Genomic DNA, 22,002 nt, shown 5'->3' with positions numbered 1-22,002 from the left:
ACGGGCAAGGGCAAAAGCAACCCGCTAGTACGAGAACAACAAGGCTTAGCCCGAGCACAAGTCCCACAGGACTGCACAAATGACCGCACATCCCGTGACAAGGAAGGCCACCAAAAGGACCTAGCCACCAAATCTCGGGTACCAAAAATTCCCGGATGCCCTGCCAACACCGAGGAATGAACCTCGGAAATGACTCTGCTGGTCCATTTATCAGGAACAAACAGTCTGTCGGGTGGACACGAGTCAGGTCTACCAGCCTGAAATCTCTGCAACACACGTCGCAAATCCGGAGATATGGCCGACACGATCACTCCCTCTTTAAGAATACCAGCTGGCTCCGAGACTCCAGGAGAGTCAGGCACAAAGCTCCTAGAGAGAGCATCAGCCTTAACATTCTTCGAACCAGGCAGGTATGAGACCACAAAGTCAAAACGAGAGAAAAACAATGACCAACGAGCCTGTCTAGGATTCAGGCGCTTAGCAGACTCGAGATACATCAGATTTTTGTGATCAGTCAAGACCACCACACGATGCTTAGCACCCTCGAGCCAATGACGCCACTCCTCAAATGCCCACTTCATGGCCAACAACTCCCGATTACCAACATCATAGTAACGCTCAGCAGGCGAAAACTTCCTAGAGAAAAAGGCACATGGTCTCATCACAGAACAACCAGAGCCTCTCTGCGACAAAACAGCCCCAGCACCGATCTCAGAAGCATCCACTTCAACCTGAAAGGGAAGTGAGACATCAGGCTGGCACAAAACAGGCGCCGAAGTAAACCGGCGCTTCAGCTCCTGGAAGGCCTCCACGGCTGCAGGAGCCCAATTAGCCACATCAGAACTAGGGTTGAGCGACCTTTAGTTTTTTAGGGTCGAGTCAGGTTTTGTGAAACCCGACTGTCTTTAAAGTCGAGTCGAGTGAAATCGGCCGACCACCGTGAAAAATCGGGTTTCGGCCGAAAAACGAAACCCAATGAAGGAAACACACATATATATATTTTTTCTCTCTCTCTCTCTCTCTCTCTCTCTCTCTCTCTCCCCCTCCGTCCCAGCACAGAAAATTTCGTACTGCACATTCCAAATCCCTACTGCGCACAAGCGATAACATGACAATAGGCGTTCACTCCCCTAAGACCTATGTCATCACTCTGCCCACGCTCATTCATTGGCTGAAAAAATGGCGCTAAACACGTCATACGAAACGCGACTTTGGCGCCAAGATCGCGTACCGCATGGCCGACCCCGCACAGGGATCGGGTCGGGTTTCATGAGACGCCGACTTTGCCAAAAGTCGGCGACTTATGAAAATGAACGACCCGTTTCGCTCAACCCTAATCAGAACCTTTCTTAGTCATATCCGTCAAAGGTTTAACAACGCTAGAAAAATTAGCGATAAAGCGACGGTAGAAATTAGCGAACCCCAAGAACTTCTGAAGACTCTTAACAGACGTGGGCTGAGTCCAATCATGAATAGCTCGGACCTTGACTGGCTCCATCTCCACGGCAGAAGGGGAGAAAATAAAACCCAAAAAGGAAACCTTCTGCACTCCAAAGAGACACTTTGAGCCCTTCACAAACAAAGCGTTATCACGCAAAACCTGAAACACCATCCTGACCTGCTTTACATGAGAATCCCAATCATCCGAGAAAACTAGAATATCATCAAGATACACAATCAAAAATTTATCCAGATACTTCCGGAAGATATCATGCATAAAGGACTGAAACACTGAAGGGGCATTAGAGAGCCCAAAGGGCATCACCAAGTATTCAAAATGACCTTCGGGTGTATTGAATGCAGTTTTCCATTCAGCTCCCTGCCTAATGCGCACAAGGTTGTACGCACCACGAAGATCTATCTTGGTGAACCACTTGGCGCCCTTAATCCGAGCAAACAAGTCTGACAATAGCGGCAACGGATACTGAAACTTAACAGTGATTTTATTCAGAAGCCGATAGTCTATACAAGGTCTCAAAGACCCGTCTTTCTTGGCCACAAAAAAGAATCCCGCACCGAGAGGGGAAGAGGATGGACGAATATGCCCCTTCTCCAAAGACTCCTTGACATAAAAACGCATCGCGGCATGCTCGGGTACAGACAAATTAAATAATCGTCCCTTAGGAAATTTACTGCCAGGAATCAAATCTATAGCGCAGTCACAGTCCCTATGAGGAGGAAGAGCACTGGACCTGGACTCGCTGAATACATCCTGATAGTCACACAAATACTCAGGAACTTCTGAAGGAGTAGAAGTAGCAATAGACACCGGCGAAGAATCGCAATGAATTCCCTGACAACCCCAACTTGAGACAGACATAGCCTTCCAATCCAAAACAGGATTATGTGTCTGTAACCATGGCAGACCTAAAACGACCAAATCATTCATTTTATGCAGAACAAGAAAATGTCACCTCCCGATGTTCAGGAGTCATGCACATGGTCACTTGTGTCCAATACTGCGGTTTGTTTTCCGCCAGTGGCGTAGCATCAATTCCTCTGAGAGGAATCGGAACCTTTAAAGGCTCCAGGACAAAACCGCAGCGCTTGGCAAACGACAAGTCCATAAGACTCAGGGCAGCACCTGAATCCACAAATGCCATAACAGGGTAGGAAGACAATGAACAAATTAAAGTCACACACAAAATAAATTTAGGCTGCAAATTACCAATGGTGACAGGACTGACAACCTTGGTTAGGCGTTTAGAGCATGCTGATATAACATGTGTAGAATCACCACAGTAAAAACACAGCCCATTCTGACGTCTATGATTTTGTCGTTCGGTTCTAGTCAGGATTCTATCGCATTGCATTGAGACAGGTGTCTGTTCAGATAACACCGCCAGAGGTTTAGCGGATTTGCGCTCCCGCAAACGCCGATCAATCTGAATAGCCAGCGCCATAGAATCATTCAGACTTGTAGGAATTGTAAAACCCACCATCACATTCTTAATGGCTTCAGAAAGGCAATTTCTGAAATTTGCGGCCAGAGCACATTCATTCCATCGAGTAAGCACGGACCATTTCCGAAATTTTTGGCAGTACACCTCAGCTTCATCCTGGCCCTGAGAGATGGCTAGTAGAGCTTTTTCTGCCTGAATTTCAAGATTAGGCTCCTCATAAAGCAATCCGAGCGCCAGAAAAAACGCATCAACATCCGCCAATGCAAGATCTCCTGGCGCTAACGAGTAAGCCCAATCCTGAGGGTCGCCACGCAAGAAGGAGATAACAATCCTAACCTGCTGAGCTGAATCTCCTGACGAACGAGGTTTCAAAGATAGAAACAATTTACAATTATTCCTAAAATTCCTAAATTTAAATCGATCTCCAGAGAACAGCTCAGGAATAGGTATCTTAGGCTCTGACATAGGACTGCTAACAACAAAATCCTGAATGCCCTGCACACGTGCAGCAAGCTGATCCACACTAGTAATCAAGGTCTGAACATTCATGTCTGCAGCAAAGCTTCAAGCCACTCAGAGATAAAGGGGAGGAAGGAAAAAAAAAAACAACTCAGAACTTCTTTTCTTTTAATCCCACTTCAGCAATGCATTAACTATTTATTGGCCTGGCTTACTGTTATGATCCCAATGGCAGGGGACCTCAAAGATTACAGCAAAGTCTGCAAAACATAAATACCAGCTCATAGGGAAGTGGTAACTAGGCTGACCATATACCTGATCCTAGCGCAAACACTAACAGCAGCCGGGGAACGTGCCTACGTTGATTCTAGACGTCTCGCGCCAGCCGGAGAACTAACTACCCCTATCAGGGAAAATAAGACCTCTCTTGCCTCCAGAGAAAAGACCCCAAAGTAATACAAGACCCCAACAAATAATAACGGTGAGGTAAGAAGTCTTAGGCGAACTGAGGACTGCGCACACGAGGTAGATTTAAGGTGGTTTATTGAAGCCTACGCGTTTCGAGAGCTATCTTGCTCTCGTCTTCAGGGCATATCAAGAAGAGAGCAAGATAGCTCTCGAAACGCGTAGGCTTCAATAAACCACCTTAAATCTACCTCGTGTGCGCGGTCTTCAGTTCGCCTAAGACTATTACCTCCAGCATTTTTTTGGATTCTTGTGGAGACCTGCTGCTACGATTATGCCTTCTTGGGAGTTGTGACCCAGGTTCACAACACCAATAGGTGAGCACATTCCCTACAAAGGACTGTATGTGTGTTTTTTAAACAGTGTGACACATTGGGGGCGCCTTGTCTTTTTTCTTTTTGGTGAGGTAAGAAGAAAAGACAAACGTAAGAATGAACTAGATTTAGCAAAGAGAGGCCCACTGACTAATAGCAGAATATAGTAAGAAGACTTATATGGTCAGCAAAAAACCCTGCAAAATATCCACGCTGAATATCCAAGAACCCCCAAACCGACTGACGGTGTGGGGGGAGAATATCAGCCCCCCTAGAGCTTCCAGCAATAACAGGAATCACATATTGTACAAGCTGGACAAAAAATATGAACAATGCAAATGATCAAGAGTACGAAAGCAGGACTTAGCTTATCTTGCAAAGAACCAGGACCTGAAGACAGGAGCAAACAGAAGTGAACTGATTACAACGAAGCCAGGCACTGGACTGAGAATCCAGGAAGTTTAAATAGCAACACCCCAGGTCTAACGAAGCAGGTGAGCACAAACCTGGTAAAAGACAATCCAAGTGCCAAATCACTAGTGACCACAAGAGGGAGCCAAAAAGTATAGTTCACAACAGCCTCCATGCCATTGCTGTGTGTGGTATCTGTCTCTCATTGTGTGCCACCGAAAACACTGTGTAATACTTGGCCATTTTTTTTTTTTTGCTAAATTCTCCCTTTTCCAAAAAAAAAAATTAGTGGGAGATAAATATTGGCAAGTCTGCCTCCGTGCCATTGCTGTGTGTGGTATCTGTCTCTCATTGTGTGCCACCAAAAACACTGTGTAATACTTGGCCATTTTTTTTCTTTTTTTGGGTACATTCTCCCTTTTCCAAAAAAAAAATTAGTGGGAGATAAATATTGGCAAGTCTGCCTCCGTGCCATTGCTGTGTGTGGCATCTGTCTCTCATTGTGTGGCACCGAAAACACTGTGTAATACTTGGCCATTTTTTTTTTTTTTTGCTAAATTCTCCCTTTTCCAAAAAAAAAAATTAGTGGTAGATAAATATTGGCAAGTCTGCCTCCATGCCATTGCTGTGTGTGGCATCTGTCTGTCATTGTGTGGCACCGAAAACACTGTGTAATACTTGGCCATTTTTTTTCTTCTTTTGGGTACATTCTCCCTTTTCCCCCCAAAAAATTAGTGGGAGATAAATATTGGCAAGTCTGCCTCCGTGCCATTGCTGTGTGTGGTATCTGTCTCTCATTGTGTGCCACCGAAAACACTGTGTAATACTTGGCCATTTTTTTTTTTTTTGCTAAATTCTCCCTTTTCCAAAAAAAAAATTAGTGAGAAATAAATATTGGCAAGTCGGCCTCCGTGCCATTGCTGTGTGTGGTATCTGTCTCATTGTGTGCCACCAAAAACACTGTGTAATACTTGGCCATTTTTTTTTTTTTTTGCTAAATTCTCCCTTTTCCAAAAAAAAAATTAGTGGTAGATAAATATTGGCAAGTCTGCCTCCGTGCCATTGCTGTGTGTGGCATCTGTCTGTCATTGTGTGGCACCGAAAACACTGTGTAATACTTGGCCATTTTTTTTCTTTTTTTGGGTACATTCTCCCTTTTCCAAAAAAAAAATTAGTGGGAGATAAATATTGGCAAGTCTGCCTCCGTGCCATTGCTGTGTGTGGTATCTGTCTGTCATTGTGTGGCACCGAAAACACTGTGTAATACTTGGCCATTTTTTTTTTTTAGGGGGTACATTCTCCCTTTTCCCAAAAAAAATTAGTGGGAGATAAATATTGGCAAGTCTGCCTCCGTGCCATGGCTGTGTGTGGTATCTCTCTCTCATTGTGTGCCACCGAGAACACTGTGTAATACTTGGCCATTTTTTTTTTTTTAGGGTAAATTCTCCCAGAAAAAAAAAAAAATACTGGGAGATTAAGATTGGCATTTCTGCTTGAGTGCTGGTCCTGTGTGTGCCATCTGTCTCAAATTTTTGGGGCACAGAAAACCTAGTGTGTAACATTGGGCCTGATTTTCCTTTCAGTGTCAGGCACCTATAAAGGTATATATAAATCCTACAGAAGTTTGAGTTCACCTGATAAGTTGTTTTACAGTAACAAATAGCGTTACTTTGGTTACGTTTTGCAAACAATGAGGAAGTCTAGTGGAAGAGGTCGTGGCCGTGGGCGGTCATTGTCAGCTGGTAATGATGGTAGTGGTGGTGGAGCATCAGGTGGTCGTGGTAAAAGCAGTACAGCACCTAAGTCTCGAGTTGTTGAGCCAGGTTCGTTGTCTGGCTACACAAGGCCTCGAACGCTCTCTTTTCTGGGAGTAGGAAAACCACTTTTGAAGCCGGAGCAGGAGGAACAAGTATTGGCTTTCATTGCTGACTCTGCCTCTAACTCTTTCGCCTCCTCCTCGGAAAGTGCCAAATGTCAGAGCAGTGCATCGTCAGTGGGTGCTCCCGGTCAGGAACAAGTCGCTTCCTTGTGTCCTTCACTAAAAATAACAGTGAAGGATGCGTCAGTCGACACAACAGGTTACTCCATGGAGCTCTTTACACATACCGTTCCTGGGTTACACAGTGAAACAGTTAACAGGCTATGCCCATTAGAAGTTGAATCGGACATGGAGTGCACAGATGCACAGCCACAGCCAGATTACTATGCTGTTCCTTTGACTCAGACCAGAACATTGCCCTCACAGTGTACTGAGGCAGAATCAAAACCAGCAGAGACTATGGTGCTCCGTTACGAACGCAATACCACCGGCTTACATGGTGACACAGACGAAGTTGCACACAACATAGAAGAGGAGGTCATAGATGACCCAGTTGTGGACCCCGATTGGCAGCCATTGGGGGAACAGGGTGCAGGCGGCAGTAGTTCTGAAGCGGAGGAGGAGGAGCCACAGCAGGCATCAACATCACAACAGGTTCCATCTACCGGGCCCGTATCTGGCCAAAAACGCGTGGCAAAACCTAAACCAGTTGGAGGACAGCGTGGCCATCCGGTTAAAGAAGCTCAGTCTGCAATGCCTGAAAAGGTATCCAATAGTAGAAAGAGTGCAGTCTGGCATTTTTTTAAACAACATCCAAATGATCAGCGCAAAGTCATCTGTCAAAAATATTCAACTACCTTAAGCAGAGGGCAGAATCTTAAAAGTCTAAATACAAGTTGTGTTGTGATTTTGGTTTCTGGGCTCCCCCGGTGGTTTCTGGTGGTACTGCACTTGTGTGCTTCATCTCCTCTGTTCACCTGTTTTCCATCTGGATGTGGGAGTTTTCTATTTAGCCTTGCTCCTCAGTCATTTCTATGCCGGCCATCAATGTTACCAGAAGCCTTTCTGTTGCATGTTCCTGCTCCTAGACAACTATCAGCTAAGTTGGACTTGTTGTCCTAAGTTTGTTTTGCATTTTTGTTCCAGTTCTCTGTGATTGAATATTTCTGAGGCTGGAAGCTCTTGTGAGCTAAAATTGCCACTCTGGTGTCATGAGTTGATATTAGAGTCTTAAAGTAATTTCAGGATGGTATTTTGAAAGGGTTTTCAGCTGACCGTGAAGTTCCCTTTTCTGTCTTCCTACTATCTAGTAAGCGGACCTCAATTTGCTAAACCTATCTTCATACTTCGTATGTCAATTTCCTCTAAAATCACCGCCAATATATGTGGGGGCTACTGTCTGCCTTTTGGGGAAAATTTCTCTAGAGGTAAGCCAGGTCTGTATTTTCCTCTGCTAGGGTCAGTCAGTTCTCCGGCTGGCGCTGGGCGTCTAGGGATAAAACGTAGGCACGCTACCCGGCCACTGTTAGTTGTGCGGTAGGTTTAGCTCATGGTCAGCTCGAGTTCCCATCTTCCAAGAGCTAGTCCTTTTGTATGCTTATTACATTCTCTTGCCATTGAGAACCATGACAGTTTGGCCGGCCAAGGGTTAAAATAATTGGCAGAAGAAAGGAGAGAAAAGAAGTCTGCAGAGATTTTTTTTTTTTCCCTGAGTTTGCTCATTAGTTGATTCACTAGCATCTCTGCTTACTGCAGCCTTCGTCTCTCTCTCCTTCTAATCCTTGAATGGTTCTGATTTCACCTGATTAATATGGATCCTCAGAGTTTAGCTACAGGTTTGAATAATCTCGCTATGAAGGTTCAAAGCTTACAGGATTTCGTTATTCATGCTCCTACATCTGAACCTAGAATTCCTTTACCTGAATTTTTCTCTGGGGATAGATCTCGCTTCCAGAATTTCAAACATAATTGTAAATTATTTTTGTCTCTGAGATCTCGCTCCGCTGGAGATCCTGCACAGCAGGTCAGGATTGTAATTTCCTTGCTCCGGGGCGACCCTCAGGATTGGGCATTTGCTTTGGCACCAGGGGATCCTGCGTTGCTCAATGTGGATGCGTTTTTCCTGGCTTTGGGGTTGCTTTATGAGGAACCTCATTTAGAAATTCAGGCTTAAAAAGCCTTAATGGCCCTGTCTCGAGGGCAAGATGAGGCTGAAATATACTGCCAAAAATTTCGTAAGTGGTCTGTGCTTACTCAGTGGAATGAGTGCGCCCTGGCGGCGAAATTCAGAGAGGGTCTCTCTGATGCCATTAAAGATGTTATGGTGGGGTTCCCTGTGCCTACAGGTCTGAATGAGTCCATGACAATGGCTATTCAGATTGATCGGCGTTTGCGGGAGCGCAAACCTGTGCACCATTTGGCGGTGTCTACTGAGAAGACGCCAGAGATTATGCAATGTGATAGAATTCTGTCCAGAAGCGAACGACAGAATTTTAGGCGAAAAAATGGGTTATGCTTCTATTGTGGTGATTCAACTCATGTTATATCAGCATGCTCTAAACGTACTAAGAAGGTTGATAAGTCTGTTTCAATTGGCACTTTACAGTCTAAGTTTATTCTATCTGTGACCCTGATTTGCTCTTTATCGTCTATTACCGCGGACGCCTATGTCGACTCTGGCGCCGCTTTGAGTCTTATGGATTGGTCCTTTGCCAAACGCTGTGGGTTTGATTTAGAGCCTCTGGAAGTTCCTATACCTCTGAAGGGTATTGACTCCACGCCATTGGCTAGTAACAAACCACAATACTGTACACAAGTAACTATGCGTATTAATCCGGATCACCAGGAGATTATTCGCTTCCTTGTGTTGTATAATCTACATGATGTGTTGGTGCTTGGATTGCCATGGCTGCAATCTCATAACCCAGTCCTCGACTGGAAAGCAATGTCTGTGTTAAGCTGGGGATGTCAGGGGACTCATGGGGACGTACCTTTGGTTTCCATTTCGTCATCTATTCCCTCTGAGATTCCGGAATTTTTATCTGATTATCGTGACGTTTTTGAGGAGCCTAAACTTGGTTCACTACCTCCGCACAGAGATTGCGATTGTACTATAGATCTGATTCCGGGCAGTAAGTTTCCAAAGGGTCGTTTATTTAATCTATCTGTGCCTGAACATGCTGCTATGCGGGAATATATTAAGGAGTCCTTGAAAAAGGGACATATTCGTCCTTCGTCATCTCCCTTAGGAGCTGGTTTTTTCTTTGTATCTAAAAAAGATGGCTCTTTGAGGCCGTGTATTGATTATCGGCTTTTGAATAAAATCACGGTTAAATATCAGTATCCTTTGCCACTGCTTACTGATTTGTTTGCTCGAATAAAGGGGGCCAAGTGGTTCTCTAAGATTGATCTTCGTGGGGCGTATAATTTGGTGCGAATTAAGCAGGGGGATGAGTGGAAAACCGCATTTAATACGCCTGAGGGCCATTTTGAGTATTTAGTAATGCCTTTTGGTCTTTCAAATGCCCCTTCAGTCTTTCAGTCCTTTATGCATGACATTTTCCGTGATTATTTGGATAAATTTTTGATTGTGTATCTTGATGATATTTTGATTTTTTCGGATGACTGGGACTCTCATGTCCAACAGGTCAGGAGGGTTTTTCAGGTTTTGCGCTCTAATTCCTTGTGTGTAAAGGGTTCTAAGTGCATTTTTGGGGTTCAAAAGATTTCGTTTTTGGGGTACATTTTTTCCCCCTCTTCCATTGAGATGGACCCTGTCAAGGTTCAGGCTATTTGTGATTGGACGCAACCCTCTTCTCTTAAGAGCCTTCAGAAGTTTTTGGGCTTTGCTAATTTTTATCGTCGATTTATAACTGGTTTTTCTGATGTTGCTAAACCGTTGACTGATTTGACTAAGAAGGGTGCTGATGTTGCTGATTGGTCCCCTGCTGCTGTGGAGGCCTTTCGGGAGCTTAAGCGCCGCTTTTCTTCCGCCCCTGTATTGCGTCAGCCTGATGTTACTCTTCCTTTTCAGGTTGAGGTTGACGCTTCAGAAATCGGAGTGGGGCGGTTTTGCCGCAGAAAAGTTCCGACTGCTCCGTGATGAGACCTTGTGCGTTCTTTTCTCGTAAATTTTCGCCCGCTGAGCGAAATTATGATATTGGTAATCGGGAGCTCTTGGCTATGAAGTGGGCTTTTGAGGAGTGGCGTCATTGGCTTGAGGGGGCTAGACATCAGGTGGTGGTATTGACCGACCACAAGAATTTGATTTATCTTGAGTCTGCCAGGCGCCTGAATCCTAGACAGGCGCGCTGGTCGTTATTTTTCTCTCGGTTTAATTTTGTGGTTTCTTACCTACCAGGTTCTAAAAATGTGAAGGCGGATGCCCTTTCTAGGAGTTTTGAGCCTGATTCCCCTGGTAATTCTGAACCTACAGGTATCCTTAAGGATGGAGTGATATTATCTGCTGTTTCCCCAGACTTGCGACGGGTCTTGCAGGAGTTTCAGGCGAATAGACCTGATCGTTGCCCGCCTGGTAGAATGTTTGTTCCTGATGATTGGACCAGTAGAGTCATCTCGGAGGTCCATTCTTCTGCGTTAGCAGGTCATCCTGGAATCTTTGGTACCAGGGATTTGGTGGCTAGGTCCTTCTGGTGGCCTTCCCTGTCGCGAGATGTGCGAGGTTTTGTGCAGTCTTGTGATGTTTGTGCTCGGGCCAAGCCTTGTTGTTCTCGGGCTAGTGGATTGTTGTTATCCTTGCCTATTCCGAAGAGGCCTTGGACTCACATCTCCATGGATTTTATTTCTGATCTCCCTGTTTCTCAGAAGATGTCTGTCATCTGGGTGGTGTGTGACCGTTTTTCTAAGATGGTCCATTTGGTTCCCTTGCCCAAATTGCCTTCCTCATCCGAGCTGGTTCCTCTGTTTTTTCAAAATGTGGTGCGCTTGCATGGTATTCCGGAGAATATCGTTTCTGACAGGGGAACCCAATTCGTGTCTAGATTTTGGCGAGCGTTCTGTGCTAGGATGGGCATTGATTTGTCTTTTTCGTCTGCTTTCCATCCTCAGACTAATGGCCAGACCGAGCGAACTAATCAGACCTTGGAGACTTATTTGAGGTGTTTTGTGTCTGCGGATCAGGATGATTGGGTTGCCTTTTTGCCCTTGGCGGAGTTTGCCCTCAATAATCGGGCTAGTTCTGCCACCTTGGTTTCTCCTTTCTTCTGTAATTCGGGGTTTCATCCTCGTTTCTCTTCCGGTCAGGTGGAGTCTTCGGATTGTCCTGGAGTGGATGCTGTGGTGGAGAGGTTGCATCAGATTTGGGGGCATGTGGTGGACAATTTGAAGTTGTCCCAGGAGAAGACTCAACATTTTGCCAACCGCCGTCGTCGTGTTGGTCCTCGTCTTTGTGTTGGGGACTTGGTGTGGTTATCTTCTCGTTTTGTCCCTATGAAGGTTTCTTCTCCTAAGTTTAAGCCTCGGTTCATCGGCCCGTACAAGATATTGGAGATTCTTAACCCTGTGTCCTTTCGTTTGGACCTCCCTGCATCTTTTTCTATTCATAATGTCTTCCATCGGTCATTGTTGCACAGGTATGAGGTACCGGTTGTGCCTTCCGTTGAGCCTCCTGCTCCGGTGTTGGTTGAGGGTGAGTTGGAGTACGTTGTCGAGAAGATCTTGGACTCCCGTGTTTCCAGACGGAGACTTCAGTATCTGGTCAAGTGGAAGGGCTACGGTCAGGAGGATAACTCTTGGGTGACAGCCTCTGATGTTCATGCCTCCGATTTGGTCCGTGCCTTTCATAGGGCTCATCCTGATCGCCCTGGTGGTTCTGGTGAGGGTTCGGTGCTCCCTCCTTGAGGGGGGGGTACTGTTGTGATTTTGGTTTCTGGGCTCCCCCGGTGGTTTCTGGTGGTACTGCACTTGTGTGCTTCATCTCCTCTGTTCACCTGTTTTCCATCTGGATGTGGGAGTTTTCTATTTAGCCTTGCTCCTCAGTCATTTCTATGCCGGCCATCAATGTTACCAGAAGCCTTTCTGTTGCATGTTCCTGCTCCTAGACAACTATCAGCTAAGTTGGACTTGTTGTCCTAAGTTTGTTTTGCATTTTTGTTCCAGTTCTCTGTGATTGAATATTTCTGAGGCTGGAAGCTCTTGTGAGCTGAAATTGCCACTCTGGTGTCATGAGTTGATATTAGAGTCTTAAAGTAATTTCAGGATGGTATTTTGAAAGGGTTTTCAGCTGACCGTGAAGTTCCCTTTTCTGTCTTCCTACTATCTAGTAAGCGGACCTCAATTTGCTAAACCTATCTTCATACTTCGTATGTCAATTTCCTCTAAAATCACCGCCAATATATGTGGGGGCTACTGTCTGCCTTTTGGGGAAAATTTCTCTAGAGGTAAGCCAGGTCTGTATTTTCCTCTGCTAGGGTCAGTCAGTTCTCCGGCTGGCGCTGGGCGTCTAGGGATAAAACGTAGGCACGCTACCCGGCCACTGTTAGTTGTGCGGTAGGTTTAGCTCATGGTCAGCTCGAGTTCCCATCTTCCAAGAGCTAGTCCTTTTGTATGCTTATTACGTTCTCTTGCCATTGAGAACCATGACAAAGTTGCATGCATAGACATTTATCCACCATGCATTTGCAAGCCTGGACTAACTACCAAACGTCCCTAAAGGTTGCAGCACCCTCGGCCAATGAAGCTAGTCAGCAACGCTACATCCCTTCCCTCCCTGTAAGCCGACCATTTCCCACACCACCTGCAGTATCTGTGCAGCTTTCGTCGCCAGGCCAAAGCAGTCAGGGAATCACCAGGTTAGTAGTAGGAAACACTGCATGTAGGGCACCGGCAAGAATACCATCTCCAACCCTCTCTCACTCACCCATGTCCACCGGCACCACCGCTAGTTCCACGATCTCCAGCTCTCCAGTCCAGCTCACCCTACATGAGACTCTTGTTAGGAAAAGGAAGTACTCATCCTCGCATCCGCGTACACAGGGTTTGAACGCCCACATTGCTAGACTAATCTCATTAGAGATGATGCCCTACCAGTTAGTTGAAAGCGAAGCTTTCAAAGCGCTGATGGACTACGCTGTACCACGCTACGAGCTACCCAGTCAGCACTTCTTTTCTAGAAAAGCCATCCCAGCCCTCCAACAGCATGTTAAAGACCGCATCGTCCATGCACTCAGGCAGTCTGTGACTACAAAGGTGCACCTGACAACAGATGCATGGACCAGTAGGCATGGCCAGGGATGCTACGTGTCCATCACGGCACACTGGGTGAATGTGGTGGATGCAGGCTCCACAGGGGACAGCAATATTGGGACAGTTTTGCCTAGCCCACGGTCAAGGAAAGAGTTGGCTGTAGGCATTTGCCACCCCTCCTCCTCTTCCTCGTCCTCCTGCAGAAGCGAGAGCTCGTCCACAGACCGCAGTCGCACATCCACTCCATCCGCAGCTGCCACTGTTGCACACCAGGTGTGTCATTATGGGACAGCTAGTGGCAAGCGTCAGCAGGCTGTATTGGCAATGAAGTGTTTGGGCGACAACAGACACACCGCGGAAGTTCTGTCCGAGTTCTTGCAGAAAGAAACTCAGTCATGGCTGGGCACTGTACAACTTGAGACAGGCAAGGTAGTGAGTGATAACGGAAGAAATTTCATGGCTGCCATAGCCCTTTCCCAACTGAAACACATTCCTTGCCTGGCTCACACCTTAAACCTGGTGGTGCAGTGCTTCCTGAAAAGTTATCCGGGGTTACCCGACCTGCTCCTCAAAGTGCGCAGACTTTGCTCGCATATCCGCCGTTCGCCTGTACACTCCAGCCGTATGCAGAACGTCCTTTGAACCATCCTCAGCATCGCCTAATCATCGACGTTGCAACAAGGTGGAACTCCACACTGCACATGCTTCAGAGAGTGTGCGAACAGAGGCGTGCTGTTATGTATTTGTGGGAGGATACATGGGCAGGCAGTTGGATGGCAGACATGGAGTTGTCAGGTGTGCAGTGGTCGAAGCTACAAGACCTGTGTCAAGTCCTTCAGTGTTTTGAGGAATGCACACGGCTGGTTAGTGCAGACAAGGCAATAATAAGCATGAGCATCCCCCTAATGCGTCTGCTGATGCAAAGTTTGATGCACATAAAGGAGCAGGCGTCTGCAGCCGAGGAAGAGGAAAGCCTTGATGACAGTCAGCCATTGTCTGGTCAGGGCCGTGTAGAGGACGCGGTAGCGGGCGAAGAGGAGGAGGAGGACGAGGAGGATGATGGGGATGAGTACTTTTTTACTGAGGAAGCTTCTCCTGGGCCAACAGAAATTAGTGGCGTTGCAAGGCCGGGTTCTGTTTTTGTAAGGGAGACAAGTGACGTAGATTTGCCTGTAACTGCCCCTCAAACCAGCACAACCGCAGATTTGCCAACTGGAACTTTGGCCCACATGGCGGATTATGCCTTACGTATCCTCAAAAAGGACCCACGCATTATTAAAATGATGAGCGATGACGATTACTGGTTGGCCTGCATCCTTGACCCTCGCTATAAAGGCAAATTGCAAAATATTATGCCACATGAGAACCTCGAACAAATATTAGCAACCAAACAAGCTACTCTTGTAGACAGTTTCATTCAGGCATTCCCAGCACACAGCGCCAGTGATGGTTCTCACACGAGCTGCAGGGGGCTACAGGGCAGAGGTGTTAGAGGTGCACAGATCAGAAGTGGCGTTGGACAGAGGGGTTTTCTGACCAGGTTGTGGAGTGATTTCGCAATGACCGCAGACAGGACAGGTACTGCAGCATCTATTCAAAGTGACAGGAGACAACATTTGTCCAGTATGGTTACTAACTATTTTTCAGCCCTTATTGATGTTCTCCCTCAACCGTCATTCCCATTTGATTACTGGGCATCCAAATTAGACACCTGGCCTGAATTGGCAGAATATGCGTTGCAGGAGCTTGCTTGCCCAGCAGCTAGTGTGCTATCAGAAAGAGTATTCAGTGCTGCTGGTTCAATATTAACCGAAAAAAGGACTCGTCTGGCTACCCAAAATGTGGATGATCTCACCTTCATTAAAATGAACCACTCCTGGATTTCAAATTATTTTGCCCCACCTTTCCCGGCTGACACCTAGCTTTCCTATAAAAAGGTCTTGCTTGTGGACTGGTCTTACTGAGTGTTAAAATCTCTTAATTTGCAGCAGCTGTTTGACCAGCATACGACATGTTTACACCTCCCCCAATGGGAAAACTCCCCCCACGGGGCCGTTGTCTCACTCTCGACACTTGGCGCAAGCACCCGTTAGTTACAGTGCTGTTTGTCAGAAGAGGTGGGTGTGCTCGCTTTTGGTCGACGGCACTGCCACTGGGTCCCTCATAGTACAATGTAGTGTCTCTGGCGGTGGTGGTGCGCACCCAACGTCAGACACACCGTTGTAACATGAGGGGCCCTGGGGAGGTACCGCCGGCCACAAGAGAGTTCCCCCCCCAGCTCAAACTGTGCTCTACCACGTGCCAAATTATCTCGCACAGCTCCACCAATGTTTAGTCTATGCGCTGACATCATTCAATGCCTGGCACTGACAATCAATACCAATTTGTTGACATCTATGATGACAGTTACAGTAGTCTGGGTCAGTGTCCTATATTGACACCAGTAAATACTAATTTACTGCCAAATTACTTTGTCATAAACTCTGCAGATGAGCCCACCTCTGTACCTAAGCATGCCACCCTTTTTTTTATTTATAGTTGTTTTGCGAGACATTAACATCTATTTATTTTTTGGGAGTACTAACTGTGTCAGACACTTCTTGCAATACTCCTCCACTGACCACAATGCTGCCTGCCTGTGTATCCATGTAACCGATTTAAAACTGCCATGCCTGCCTATTGTTTGTTATTTTAGGCCTTTGATAGCCTGTCTGCGGCCCCTACTTGCAATACTCCTCCACTGACCACAATGCTGCCTGCCTGTGTATCCATGTAACCGATTTAAAACTGCCATGCCTGCCTATTGTTTGTTATTTTAGGCCTTTGATAGCCTGTCTGCGGCCCCTACTTGCAATACTCCTCCACTGACCACAATGCTGCCTGCCTGTGTATCCATGTAACCGATTTAAAACTGCCATGCCTGCCTATTGTTTGTTATTTTAGGCCTTTGATAGCCTGTCTGCGGCCCCTACTTGCAATACTCCTCCACTGACCACAATGCTGCCTGCCTGTGTATCCATGTAACCGATTTAAAACTGCCATGCCTGCCTATTGTTTGTTATTTTAGGCCTTTGATAGCCTGTCTGCGGCCCCTACCTGCAATACTCCTCCACTGACCACAATGCTGCCTGCCTGTGTATCCATGTAACCGATTTAAAACTGCCATGCCTGCCTATTGTTTGTTATTTTAGGCCTTTGATAGCCTGTCTGCGGCCCCTACCTGCAATACTCCTCCACTGACCACAATGCTGCCTGCCTGTGTATCCATGTAACCGATTTAAAACTGCCATGCCTGCCTATTGTTTGTTATTTTAGGCCTTTGTTAGCCTGTCTGTGGCTCCTACTTGCAATACTCCTCCACTGACCACACCAATGCTGCCCGTGTACCCCTGGAACCTATTTAAAAGTTCATAGAGCCTAGTTATATATTTTATTTACTATTAATAAGGCCATGATGGACTACGCTGTACCACGCTACAAGCTAACCAGTCGACACTTCTTTTGCGAGAAAAGCCATCCCAACCCTCCACCAGCATGTAAAAGACCGCATTGTCCATGCACTCTGGCAATCTTTGAGTACAAAGGTGCACCTGACAACAGAAGCATGGAACTGTAGGCATGGCCACGGAAGATTACGTGTCCATTAAGGCGCAATGGGTTAATGTGGTGGATGCATGGTCCACAGGGGACAGCCTACTAAGTCTGTCTGCAGTCCCTAATTCAAATTGTCCTCAACTGAATAAAGCTGAGCTTCCACCTTCTGGCTTTCGGCCTATAGTATCAGATATTAAACTGCATTTGGCCTTCAACTTTGGTTACGGCCTACTAACGGTGTCTGCCCCTGCCTGGTGTTTGTCCTCAACTGAATAAAGCTGAGCTTCAACCTTCCGGCTCTCATTAAGTGCTGTGTTTTTAAAAATTGGTGGTTAGGGCCTACTAACGGTGTCTGCCCCTCCCTGGTGTTGGCCCTCAACTGAATAAAGCTGAGCTTCCACCTTCTGGCTTTCGGCCTATAGTATCAGATATTAAACTGCATTTGGCCTTCAACTTTGGTTGCGGCCTACTAACGGTGTCTGCCCCTGCCTGGTGTTTGTCCTCAACTGAATAAAGCTGAGCATCAACCTTCTGGCTCTCATTAAGTGCTGTGTTTTTAAAAATTGGTGGTTAGGGCCTACTAACGGTGTCTGCCCCTCCCTGGTGTTTGCCCTCAACTGAATAAAGCTGAGCTTCCACCTTCTGGCTTTCGGCCTATAGTATCAGATATTAAACTGCATTTGGCCTTCAACTTTGGTTACGGCCTACTAACGGTGTCTGCCCCTGCCTGGTGTTTGTCCTCAACTGAATAAAGCTGAGCTTCAACCTTCTGGCTCTCATTAAGTGCTGTGTTTTTAAAAATTGGTGGTTAGGGCCTACTAACGGTGTCTGCCCCTCCCTGGTGTTGGCCCTCAACTGAATAAAGCTGAGCTTCCACCTTCTGGCTTTCGGCCTATAGTATCAGATATTAAACTGCATTTGGCCTTCAACTTTGGTTACGGCCTACTAACGGTGTCTGCCCCTGCCTGGTGTTTGTCCTCAACTGAATAAAGCTGAGCTTCAACCTTCTGGCTCTCACTAAGTGCTGTGTTTTAAAAAATTGGTGGTTAGGGCCTACTAACGGTGTCTGCCCCTCCCTGGTGTTTGCCCTCAACTGAATAAAGCTGAGCTTCCACCTTCTGGCTTTCGGCCTATAGTATCAGATATTAAACTGCATTTGGCCTTCAACTTTGGTTACGGCCTACTAACGGTGTCTGCCCCTGCCTGGTGTTTGTCCTCAACTGAATAAAGCTGAGCTTCAATCTTCTGGCTCTCATTAAGTGCTGTGTTTTTAAAAATTGGTGGTTAGGGCCTACAAACGGTGTCTGCCCCTCCCTGGTGTTGGCCCTCAACTGAATAAAACTGAGCTTCCACCTTCTGGCTTTCGGCCTATAGTATCAGATATTAAACTGCATTTGGCCTTCAACTTTGGTTGCGGCCTACTAACGGTGTCTGCCCCTGCCTGGTGTTTGTCCTCAACTGAATAAAGCTGAGCATCAACCTTCTGGCTCTCATTAAGTGCTGTGTTTTTAAAAATTGGTGGTTAGGGCCTACTAACGGTGTCTGCCCCTCCCTGGTGTTTGCCCTCAACTGAATAAAGCTGAGCTTCCACCTTCTGGCTTTCGGCCTATAGTATCAGATATTAAACTGCATTTGGCCTTCAACTTTGGTTACGGCCTACTAACGGTGTCTGCCCCTGCCTGGTGTTTGTCCTCAACTGAATAAAGCTGAGCTTCAACCTTCTGGCTCTCATTAAGTGCTGTGTTTTTAAAAATTGGTGGTTAGGGCCAACTAACGGTGTCTGCCCCTCCCTGGTGTTGGCCCTCAACTGAATAAAGCTGAGCTTCCATCTTCTGGCTTTCGGCCTATAGTATCAGATATTAAACTGCATTTGGCCTTCAACTTTGGTTACGGCCTACTAACGGTGTCTGCCCCTGCCTGGTGTTTGTCCTCAACTGAATAAAGCTGAGCTTCAACCTTCTGGCTCTCTTTAAGTGCTGTGTTTTTAAAAATTGGTGGTTAGGGCCTACTAACGGTGTCTGCCCCTCCCTGGTGTTTGCCCTCAACTGAATAAAGAAAGCTGAGCTTCCACCTTCTGGCTTTCGGCCTATAGTATCAGATATTAAACTGCATTTGGCCTTCAACTTTGGTTTTCGGCATACTAACGGTGTCTGCCCCTGCCTGGTGTTTGTCCTCAACTGAATAAAGCTGAGCTTCAACCTTCTGGCTCTCATTAAGTGCTGTGTTTTTAAAAATTGGTGGTTAGGGCCTACTAACGGTGTCTGCCCCTCCCTGGTGTTTGCCCTCAACTGAATAAAGCTGAGCTTCAGTCTTAGGCTTTTGGCCTAAAGTATCAGATATTAAACTGCATTTGGCCTATTAGTGTGTTTGGGCCCTTAAAACAGTGTCTGCTGCTCCTGGGTTTGCTACTCCACTCAACAAAGCAATGCCGCCTGTTTAGTCCTGTTACCAATTTTGAACTGCATTTAGCCTACTTTATTCTTTGGCCCTATTTCTGTTTCCTTCTCATCCTGCCCATTGCCCAGCCACTGCTAGATGAGTCTACTGGTACATTGACCTAGACCACTACATTGCCTTGCACTCTACACAGCCAGAATCTGACCCTGCTGAAAGTAAGGTTCCCCTTCCCGCATGTTATACCACCTTACACAGGGACAAAGAGGAAGGTGCAGATGAAAGTGCAGGTTCCTTCATCAGGTGGGGGGGCATACTCGTTGGTAATGTCACTGGCACAGGGCTTCTCAGAGTACGCAAAAGTGTCGCTGCTGGTGGGAGGCGCCCCCGCCGTGCAAACACACCGCTGTACTTTGAGGGGCCCTGTGCCAGTGCCAATGCGAACAAGTGTGCCCCCCTGCTTGCTCAGGATCACAGCACTTGCAACGTTGAAATACTTACCTCTCCCTGCTCCTCCACGATTCCTGGGCCCACTAAAACCTTGAACCAGCCCTACCCCCCACAAATTTGCCAAATGACCCCCAAGTTCCATTGAACAACTATTATTATAAAGTTAATTAAGATTGACAAGCTTCAGAAACAAGAATGGATGTTTTTGGTATTAAAATGGGCACTGTAGGTGTTTTCCTGGCCTCCACTCACTGCCGACTATGCTTCCCCATTGACTTGCATTGGGTTTCGTGTTTCGGTCGATCCCCGACTTTTAGCGATAATCGGCCGACTGCACTCGACTCGACTCTGGACAAAGTCGGGTTTCACAAAACCCGACTCGATCTTTAAAAAATGAAAGTCGCTCAACCCTACCCACATGTATTCAGCGTATCTGGAAGCTGTAAATCATGCAACTGAGGAGAGGAAAACTATATCTCCGAGCAATAGCAAATACTCGGAGGTCACCCGAGCGTGCTCGGGAAAACCCGATCAATGAATATACTCGCTCATCACTAGTAACTACGTAGGATCTGTTCACTCTTACTCTTGGTAGTCATAAGTGGACCGAGAAGGAAGTGCAGGCACGAGAAGTCAATGGTAGAGCGGCGCTGCTATGGCACTTCGCTCCTCTGACAGATTCTGACAGAATCTCACTTTTCTGCGGTGCCTTCTGGGCTTCCAGGACCAACTATCTCTGCCAGCAGCATGCTGCTTTTGGAGGGATCCCACTGAGATGATAATGTATTAGATGTGACCTGCAGTCCCATGTAACTCCACAGATTATAGAGTGATACTTTTGTGAGTACTGATAGCAGTGATAGGCTAGCTCCTCTGGATCACACTGCTGCTGGTTCTGCATGTGCTGCTGTTCTGGGCTTGTGGGAGGAGTAAGGCAGAATCAGTGAGAGATGAGAGCAGACTAGATCTATCTATTTCTGATAATGACAGACTGCTACAAACCACAGATCTTCATAATTTTAGCAGATTTGCACTAGGTCAACTGTAAATCACAAACTGATCACATATCGTGTGAACATCCTAACCTTGCACCTCAAATATCATCAATCTGAAACTTTGTGATGCTGCAATTGGCAATTTTCTGTGTGGGCCATTTTCCTGTGGGCCTTTTTCTATGTGGTTAATTTTCCGTGTGGGCAATTTTCCATGTGGGCAATTTTCTGTGTGGGCAATTTTCCGTGTGGGCAATTTTCCGTGTGGGCAATTTTTCTTGTGGCCAATTTTCCTGTGGGGATTTTTCAGGGAACTGTACGGCGCTTACAAGTTCTATTCTTTGGCGCTGGCGAGCTCTACACTAAAGCGAGTGTGCTGTCAGCTTCTGATCCCAGCTAACTTCAAAGTGTAGGAAATCCTACGATTATGCAGAGCCCCCATATGGTAGCATCGGAGTGCACACAGTTCAGCAGCAATGCGGCTGCAATGGTACAAACACTTTCATTAATTCTTCATATTTTCTGAACTGTGAAAATATATAAATAAAAAAAATTCAAAATAACAAATGTCTTTTTTTCTACTTCACAAATTTTTTTTTCCCCACATTCATTTTAAACGTATTACTTCTGCAAGGCAAGAAACCACTTCCCCTTCAGAGACAAGTAGAATAAAAGTTACCTGGGACCAAGTATTACTAATAGATGATCGACCACAAAACAAGAAGTCCTGGTTATGGTCAAGCATCAATTAGTTATGCTCCATCCCCGGCTGCTACTTCCCAACTTTTATCTGTTGTGAAATCAGCTGCCAGCTCCAGAGAGAGCAATAGAGAAATCAAGTGAAGGGCTTGCTGGTAGCCTCCTCTGATACTGAGTATCTTCTGAAAAATAGAAAAAATGACATATACTGATTTATTTTGTAATTAAAATTAGCAATTAGAAACATTACAGACCACCACAGAACCTTTAATGTATCATGAAAAATACTAGTGATCATA

The sequence above is a fragment of the Ranitomeya variabilis genome, chromosome 6 (genome assembly GCF_051348905.1).
Source record: "Ranitomeya variabilis isolate aRanVar5 chromosome 6, aRanVar5.hap1, whole genome shotgun sequence".
Classification (NCBI taxonomy): domain Eukaryota; kingdom Metazoa; phylum Chordata; class Amphibia; order Anura; family Dendrobatidae; genus Ranitomeya; species Ranitomeya variabilis.
The sequence above is the reverse complement of the archived record's forward strand: the minus strand, read 5'-3'. Positions refer to the sequence as shown.